This window comes from Podarcis cretensis (genome assembly GCF_951804945.1).
Source record: "Podarcis cretensis genome assembly, chromosome: 2".
NCBI lineage: Eukaryota > Metazoa > Chordata > Lepidosauria > Squamata > Lacertidae > Podarcis > Podarcis cretensis.
In genome coordinates this window covers 24,988,902-24,997,694 of record NC_137171.1, presented here as the reverse complement: position 1 = coordinate 24,997,694, position 8,793 = coordinate 24,988,902, and the positions used below count along the sequence as shown (strand labels likewise).

Genomic DNA, 8,793 nt, shown 5'->3' with positions numbered 1-8,793 from the left:
GCATTCCTCTCCCAACCACCATATTCTTTGTTCCAAAAAGTGGTGGAACTTATTGTTTTATTACAAATTACCCATGCTTCTGAACACAGGTAAATGTACAAAGAAGATACCGGTAATCAAAACCACAAGGAAACTTACAAACAAGATAATTCAAATCACATTTAAAAAAAAAAAAAAAAAAAAAAACCTAGCAAGGGCAAGTGATTTGGAAGATCAGACTCCCAAATGAATGGGGTGGCATTTATCACCAAAGGTGTTTCCACAAAAGGCGTTTCCAAAACCTAATGGCTGTAACATCAAATTGTGACTTACGTGCTTAAATGGGTCATCACAGATCTGAGAGTCGAAAGGAATCTTCTTCAATGATTTTAATTATTTTCCTCATATATTTTTTTCCTGATGGCATAAGTAGATTCAGGACTTTTTTTCAGCCAGAAGTTGCCAGAACTCACTACCGGCACCTCTCAGGTGTGTGCCATTCTAAGAGAGAGGTTGCGGCGTTTGTATGGAGCCCCCAGTCATCTCACGGACTATTGACCCGTACACCACTAATCCGCTGCCACCAACCAGGTCCTCCCCAGTAAATCACTTAGTCTCAGTCAGGTTCTTAAGTTAACAAAGAAGAGTGTAGTTTATTGCAAACACAAATAAACTTTAACTGCATTCAAAACGTTGTTACTCTTTACCTTCTTAGTCTTATTTTATCCTGTCTCTAACTCTTCTACCTCACCTCACACAAGAACCAACTGCACTGTCTCTTTATTTCCAACTGTCTGCCAACTGCTTTCCCAACTGCCTTTTCCCAACCGTTTCTTCCCAACCAGCCAACTAAAACCAACCAACTACCCACAACCCAAACCTCGAGCTAAGCCCTTTTATAAACAGGTAGGCTCCGCCTCTGGCTTTTCTATTGGTCTACCTATTAACTCTTTCTCTCCCCCTGTACAGACATTTTCAAACGAATGGGCAAACGCCACATCGGTGTTCAAGGTGAGTTCTTTTTCTAGAAAAATAGCACTGCTCATACTCATGATGGAATGTTGAAACTATGAATGTATTTTTCCCCCCTCAAGTCCTGGAAAGAGAAGGCAAAGGTCACAGCAGATTTACCAGACTCTAGTCCATGAAGTAAACTGTTATCAGTGATTCCAGGACCAGGGAAAACAGAAAACAAATTGAAGCCATCTGCAGCCACAGTAGCTTTATAATCCATTGGAACCATCTCTCCAGCACTCAAAACACCTATTTCAGGGATGGGAGCCCTGTAGTCATCCACTACAACTTCCAGCGTGTTCTTCGGCCATTAATGAGAGATGTAGTCTGGAGGTTTCCCCAATCCCTGGTTTACCGGTTCAAGAATTATATTTGGGGCTTTCCATCTGGTGCCCAACCTGCCCCCTGCCCCCCATGAACCAGCTATTCTAATTGAGTAATAGTGAATACTTCAGTTTAGCACTGGTCATCTGGAATGTTTTCCATGACAATGTTTTGTTTCAGGTCTTTTTTGGGGGGGCGATCCATTACGTAAAATTCATTTGGAAGGGCTTAGCATTTTCTGATGCTTTTTCTTTGTTGGAGCTGAGCAATCATAATAATATGCCCACGCCTCAGACTAATTTTCAGCCAAACAAACAAAAACTAACAACAATAGCAGCAGCAAGAAAGCAAAAACTTATTACTGATGTTCTATTCAGAGCCAGATTTGTTCTGTAAATTCTGCAACACAATAACAGATGTTGGCCACTGATTAAACAAACAGGAGCTGAGACGCAAGAAAAACACCAGTTTAACTTCAAAGGTAGCTTAGCTTGGAGCCTGACATTACATTATATATTTTTCCTTCTTCAAGAGTTAAGTGGGAACGAGATCTCTTTATTGCCAGACTTTGATGATATCAGATATCAAGATAATTTTATGCCAGGTCTCCACCTGAATAATTAAAAATATATCTAAGAAGGTTCCAATATCAGGGATTAGAAATAACTCTTCTAGGCAGAAAAGTATTTGTATACAGGCTGGAACAGATTATTATGGGACATATAAGATGGCCAAATTTATTAGTTTGACTTTAAGGAAACAGAAATTGCTTAATATTTTAGATGGGAATATGTGTTAATGAATCACTGTAACAAGTCCAATTTTTCTAGAAAAAGAGGTGCTGGAACTCATCATGAACGCCTCCCTTGTTCTCTGATAATGGCAATGGCGCCCACTTGAAAAAAGCCCTGACTATAACAATATCATTATATTCCAATACAGTTGAATGTGTTTTGTATGTATGCATCTTACTGTTATTTTTATTGCTTGTTATCTTTTATTTATGGCCTGATGGACTAGCAAGCAATAAACTGGGTTGGCTATGTCTAGGAAAGATGCTTTAGACATAGAATAAGCAGGTGTCATTTGAAAAACAGTGGAATCTTGGTTCTCGGACGTAATCCGTTCCGGAACTCCGTTCAACTCCCAAAACATTCGAAAACCAAGGTGCGGCTTCCAGTTGGCACAAGTGCCCCGGAAACAATAGCTGACAACTGCATCAGATGTTCAGCTTCCAAAGAATGTCTGGGAACCAGAACACTTACTTCTGGGTTTCCGGCATTCGGGAGCTGATTTGTTCATCAACTAAGCCATTCGAGAACCAAGGTTCCATTGTATTTCAGAATATTTCCACAAGCTATGGTAGGACCTCATGAACTTTAGATACAATTAAGTTACAGGTGTTTATGGGTGGGATAGGTATAAACCTAGGCGGTTGCTAAATAAAGAAATGTCAGCCTGATAGAATTGATGCTCCATTATTCATTGCATTTATGGATCACCTTTTAGCTGTCTCCACATTTTTATTTTTATTTTATTTTTAAAACACTGAATCTGAGCATATTACCTCTGAGTCCATTACAGCGCTGTGATTTTTGTCCAGGAAAGGCTTGCTGACTTGAACAACCTTTCCCACCCAGCAACAGGAGGCAGACAGAGTCCCTAACTGGCTCTGTGTTTGATGGTCAGGCTCTCATTGCTAAAGTAAGCTCATAGATCTTTTTCTCTATCTTTGGAGAGGAAGGGTTCTGCCGAAAAACAAATCAATTTGAGTCCCAGGCAGATGGGAAGGGAGCAGATTGCTGCTGTACTAGAACAGAAGATACTAAACATGTTTGTCTGTTTACTATGACACTCCATGACTCAGGCACCTCTGTGGATAATAAAATAGGCAAGCATCTTCTATTGGCTTTTTAGGAGTCTGTCTCATTTTGCCCTATCTCTGGGGCTCTGTGAAGCAAATCTTCATTCACCGGCCTGGGGTATGTGGCGATCACACAGGGTCCCCGGACGTTCAATGGTCTATTGATCCCTGTGCCACCAACCTCGCTTCCCCGCTGCCACCAACCAGTTATTATACGAACATTAACAAGTTTATCGTTTCTCAGATAATATTACTATCAGTATCTTAACTTTTGTTTCTTTACCAGCCTATACCTTCCTAATACCTTCTGACTGATTATCTCAACTGTTTGACTGACTCCTCTTAACAAATTCTCTCACTCTCTCACACCAGACTAGCCCAACGCACAGACTTATCTTCTCTGTCTGTTTGAACTCCAGACTGTCTTCTCAACAACTCTAACTCCCTAAAAAACCTCTGTGCTTAAAACTTATACACAGTTAACTCTGCCCCCTGGGTCCCATTGGTTAGTCATCTTACAATTAGTTAACCCTTTCCCTATGAACCCAGTATGATGTCACACACATAGGAGGGCAAACGCCACAGGTAGCTCAGTTGGTAGAGCAGGAGACTCTCAATCTCAGAGTTGTGGGTTTGAATCTCACACCAGGCAAAAGATTCCTGCATTGCAGGAGATTATGCTAGATGACTCTTGTGGTCTCTTCCAACTCTATGATAAGGTAAAGGTAAAGGAACCCCTGACCATTAGGTCCAGTTGTGACCGACTCTGGGGTTGCGGCGCTCATCTCGCTTTATTGGCCAAGGGAGCTTCCGGTTCATGTGGCCAGCATGACTAAGCCGCTTCTGGCGAACCAGAGCAGCGCACGGGGGAAAAAAGTTACTACCTCAACCCACCAGTTGCTGATATTGCTCACTTTTTATCCAGCTATTTTCAAATTCTATTGACCATGAATTTGGTACACTAGGATTTAAGATGCACCCAACCTCCCTCCCTTCAACATGGCTCTCTTTTTAAATTTATTTTACAGTGGACTTGGGTCTGTTGTTTCATGTGTTCATTTTTCTCCCTAGGTGTCAGAGAGCAGAGATAATAGGCTGTCATTTTATCTGTATGAAGAGGCTGAGTAATGAAGACAAATGTTGGCAGTTCTCAAATGTGCACTGAAGATCTATTTCCAAACAAGATCTGTTTAGAATTTAAGCTGAATTTAAAACAATTCCTCCATAAAGATAAACAGACATGTTACTTATGTTTTAAATGCAACGATTTCCAGAGGGGTGATCATATTAGGCAGCATTGAAGCAAAAACAATAAACTGTCTTGTGGCACTTTCAAGACTAACTAATTTATTATGGCATCTGCTTTCATGGGCTAAAGTCCACTTCACCAGCTGCCTGAAGTATTATCCTCAGTTGCAGACATATACACACAGTATTGGAGTGGGGGTTGTAAGCAGTAAGCAGTGAGGTCATAAGAAAATGAATTGTCACAGTTTGTACATTTTGCACTACATTTCTCTCTGACCTCACTGGTTACAACACCTCCTTCCCATTAATATATACCTGCATTATCTGCAAATAGAGGTTAACACTTCATAGTTATTTAGTGGATGAGGTTTGGGGGCATATTTTAAACTGGTTTTAACCTCATGTTTTAATTGTTTTTTTAAGTGCTAATTTTATTAGTTAAGCTCTTGCAGTTTTTCATCAGCTTTCCTAGCAAACAAACCTGCTAAATTAAAGTGTCACAAAGCAACTATATAACTACCCCAGAAAAGCTCAAATAGGGATGAATTTTCATTCATTTTTTTAATGTCACACTAGTGATATCTCCCATAAACTGTGATAGTCTGCACCACACCCCAAGATCTGGGAAATGATTTTCTCCTCTATTAGATGTTGCTGCTTTGTAATGAAAAGAAAATGCAATCCCACTGTAACCATCAACTGCTTTGTCTCCCTGCCACCTCCACCTCCCAAAGTTAATTCACTGGTGGACTGGAATAAGTTACTTCCCTACTTCAATCACCCTTCTGGCCCATAGACTGGTGTGGCAAATGGCAAAGTTCTCAGGTGACAAGAGCTACTTTCCTTAAATACTTATTGCCAGTGCCGGATTTATGTATAAGCTAAACAATCTATAGCTTAGGGCCCCACACTCTTGGCCCCCCCCCCAAAAAAAAAATGAAGGGGGAAAAACCTGGATGTACATTTCCAAAATATAAGATAAAAAACAAATAAAAACAACATACAGCAACAGTGTTTTGTGTTGTGTAGGCTCCTATGATGTAAGTAATGGGCCCCGCCTGCTAGCCTGCTCCCTAAAATATCACTGGTTTGCTCATTTCTATCTCAACTACTTTGATAAAATACATATTCTGTTATGTGCAAATGGCTTTAGATATCTATTAGGTCCATAAATTACCATATAGCATATATTCAACACAAAAAAACCAGTGACAATTTGTTGCTGACAAAGGAGAGCCGGACATTTAAAGGACTCCATTACCATCAGTAGCTTAGGGCCTCATCAAACCTAAATCCGGCCCTGCTTATTGCTATTCCCCTCCGATTCCATTTATCTCCACAGTTCCCAGGGCTTTTAAAAACAATTCACCTGTTCTGCTTGAGTGCAGTGCAGTCTCTTGCGTAATGATTGACCTCTTTTGTGAGTGCTGCAATACCTTGACGCTCGGGTGGCAGCTCGGTGAGAATGTCTTCTGATGTCGCATCGCTCACCTCGCTCCCCCTCCCTCAGCGTTCCCAGAAGCAACTATGTGATCCTTTTACGTTCTAGCCACAACCGTTCCGCCCACCCACCACAGATTACAATGCGCTAATAAGGATGGCTGTTCTCGACATGCACAAAACGTAAGCTGAAGTGCTTCACTGTCAGCAGAATGGCACGTTGCTGTTCTAACAGGATACATACCCAACAGATATACAGCCCTTATACACCCAGCTGATCACTGTGTCTGAGGGAGGGTCTCCCACAAATGTCATCAGGAGGTCCATTCTGTATGATATAGGAATTGGGCCTTTAGCACAGTAGAGTTCCTTTGGAATACCCTCATATTAGACAGGCACAATCTTTGCTGCCTTTTCAGCACCTATTGGAAACATTCTTTTTTTTTTTCCAATGAGCTTTTTAAGTACAGTGGTACCTCGGGTTAAGTACTCAATTCGTTCCGGAGGTCCGTTCTTAGCCTGAAACTGTTCTTAACCTGAAGCACTACTTTAGCTAATAGGGCTTCCTGCTGCTGCCTCGCCGCCAGAGCACGATTTCTGTTCTCATCCTGAAGCAAAGTTCTTAACCCGAGGTACTATTTCTGGGTTAGTGGAGTCTGTAATCACACGCATACGTAACCTGAAGCGCATGTAACCTGAGGTACCACTGTAGAGACCTTTCTCCTATTCTGTTTCTGCATTGGATTTAAAATTCTTTTTCCATTTGAAAGTGTTTCTAACTGGGGTCTTTTTTAAATTGTGTGTGTGTATGAACCTGTGCAATGGTTTCTGTTGTTGATGCTTTTATTGCGAAATTGCTTTGAGATATTTTAGGAGAAACAATTCATAAACTGAGCAAAATGATGAAATAACAACCCACCTTTGTGTGTTTCTGTCAAGTAACCAACACCATCATGACATCAGGCAATGGACAGGTGGGTTGCCTCACTCACCTGTCAAAGTTGACCCAGGATAAGATTCTGACCCACTGGGGCAAGAATTTCCAACTCCTGGTGCATTTGACTTGACTCGGCTTATTGTAATTTTATGCCACTTTTCAGTCAAACGTACCCCAAAGCAGCTTACAAACAATAAATAACAAGGATGTAATAAAACATATTAGAACATCGCAAATAGAGCCTAAATCATATAAAATAATTAGCAAATCATCAATAAAACAGTTACAAAGTATAAAACATTATTAACAATGGGGCAGCTAAAAATACATCACAATTACAGCAGAAGTCATATGATTAACAAATCAAGATGGCTTTTATAATCTATAAAATATTAACAGCATTGATATTAAAAACATGCGAAACCTCCTCGATTTTGTGGCATTTATATAACCTTCCCTTTGGCTGTACTGAGATACACTTGATTAAAAACAAAACAGAGGCATTAGCAGACCCTTTCCTTTAGTCACATCAGCCTGAGCCAGAACCCTCAAAGGTACTATCCCCCAAGCCTGACTCACCCGCAGATTCAAGTGCTTCCTTCTACCGGACATTCTTATCAGTCCCCAAGTCTTCAGGAGAGAAAAAGAACAGCCAACCTGAGTCACAAACTGGAATTTTTCTTTGGTTGGTTAGTTTCAACCAGGGATGGGAAGTATGTTGACCATCAACAACTCCCTTTCCTTTCAGCAGCGGGTTCCTGTGCCAAACTGCAATTTTCATTTGAAAGTCCTTTCATTTTGTCATGTCGCATGGTGAGCCGCTATTTTAAGAACTCGAGTCCAAAGGACCTTTGGGCATGCAGAGCTTCGTTTTGCTATTCTTTGGATCTCTTTGGGTTTATTTTTGTCTTATGCTAACAGGTGCTGTCCTTGGTGCTGAAGATAACATTCCATAATTCAAACGTGGGGTATTTTCTGAGTGGGGCTTAAATAGTTTTGGCTGTCCAAGGAGCAGACATTCAGTGCAACAAACTGGGCAGAATCAAAGCACACTCTACACTCCAATACCGGGATACTGAACCTGGTCTCAAATGGATCAGGGAACTGCTTAACCCACATGTGAACCTACAGAGTTCCTTCCAGGTATCTGAGAGGATTCCTCATTTCCAATTAGCCCTATTGCATCTCAGCATGAATCACTTGCCTGAGCTTATCTCTTTCCACTCAGGACAGGGGTTATACTCAGAACAGTTCTTCACACAAAAACACATAGAGGGTGAGCAAACTTTTTTAAACTCTAAACATAAACTGTTTCTGGGTGCAAGCCAGTGTGGTGTAGTGGTTAAGAGCGGTGGACTCGTAATCTGGTGAACCGGGTTCGCGTCTCCGCTCCTCCACATGCAGCTGCTGGGTGACCTTGGGCTAGTCACACTTCTTTGAAGTCTCTCAGCCCCACTCACCTCACAGAGTGTTTGTTGTGGGGGAGGAAGGGAAAGGAGAATTTTAACCACTTTGAGACTCCTTCGGGCAGTGATAAAGTGGGATATCAAATCCAAACTCTTCTTCTTCTTCCTGCAAATTTCAACTCAATCCAAAAATGCATCTCAGCAACCAGAGATTTAAACACTGGGCATTAATGGTTGGGGAACACCTCTTGCAAATTGTGCTTTTTTAATCTTACCCTCTTCCCATTTAGGAGAGCTTCACGCCATATAGCACCCCCACCCGTTTTCTTATCTAGAGAAACAGATATTGAGTAATATCATATTATAAAAGCATATTTATTTGAAAAATGATATCGCTTAGTATAATTAAACCTCTAAGTGGGGGGCTTCCGGGTTAGCGCGATCGGGTAATGGCGGATTCCCTCCAAGCTCCGGAGGGAGTCGGCTCTACTGAAGATGGGTCTTGCCGCGGCGGCGACGCGGGGACCCACAGAAACCGCAGGCGCTGAAGCCTGCGGACTTGGTGACTCGGCGGGCACCTT

At 41.5% G+C, this 8,793-nt stretch overlaps 1 long non-coding RNA gene across 2 annotated transcripts; it reads left to right on the top strand.

Annotated features, from left to right (window-relative positions):
• The first annotated feature begins 467 nt into the window (after window positions 1-467).
• On the top strand, window positions 468-4,510 carry LOC307210134. 2 transcript variants are annotated; one of them, XR_013835856.1, is made up of 3 exons: window positions 468-885; window positions 2,921-3,021; window positions 4,253-4,510. It is a non-coding gene; the product is annotated as an uncharacterized lncRNA (long non-coding RNA). The 2 variants fall into 2 exon arrangements; XR_013835857.1 differs by lacking the exon at window positions 468-885 and adding an exon at window positions 1,051-1,798.
• The last annotated feature ends 4,283 nt before the right edge of the window (window positions 4,511-8,793 follow it).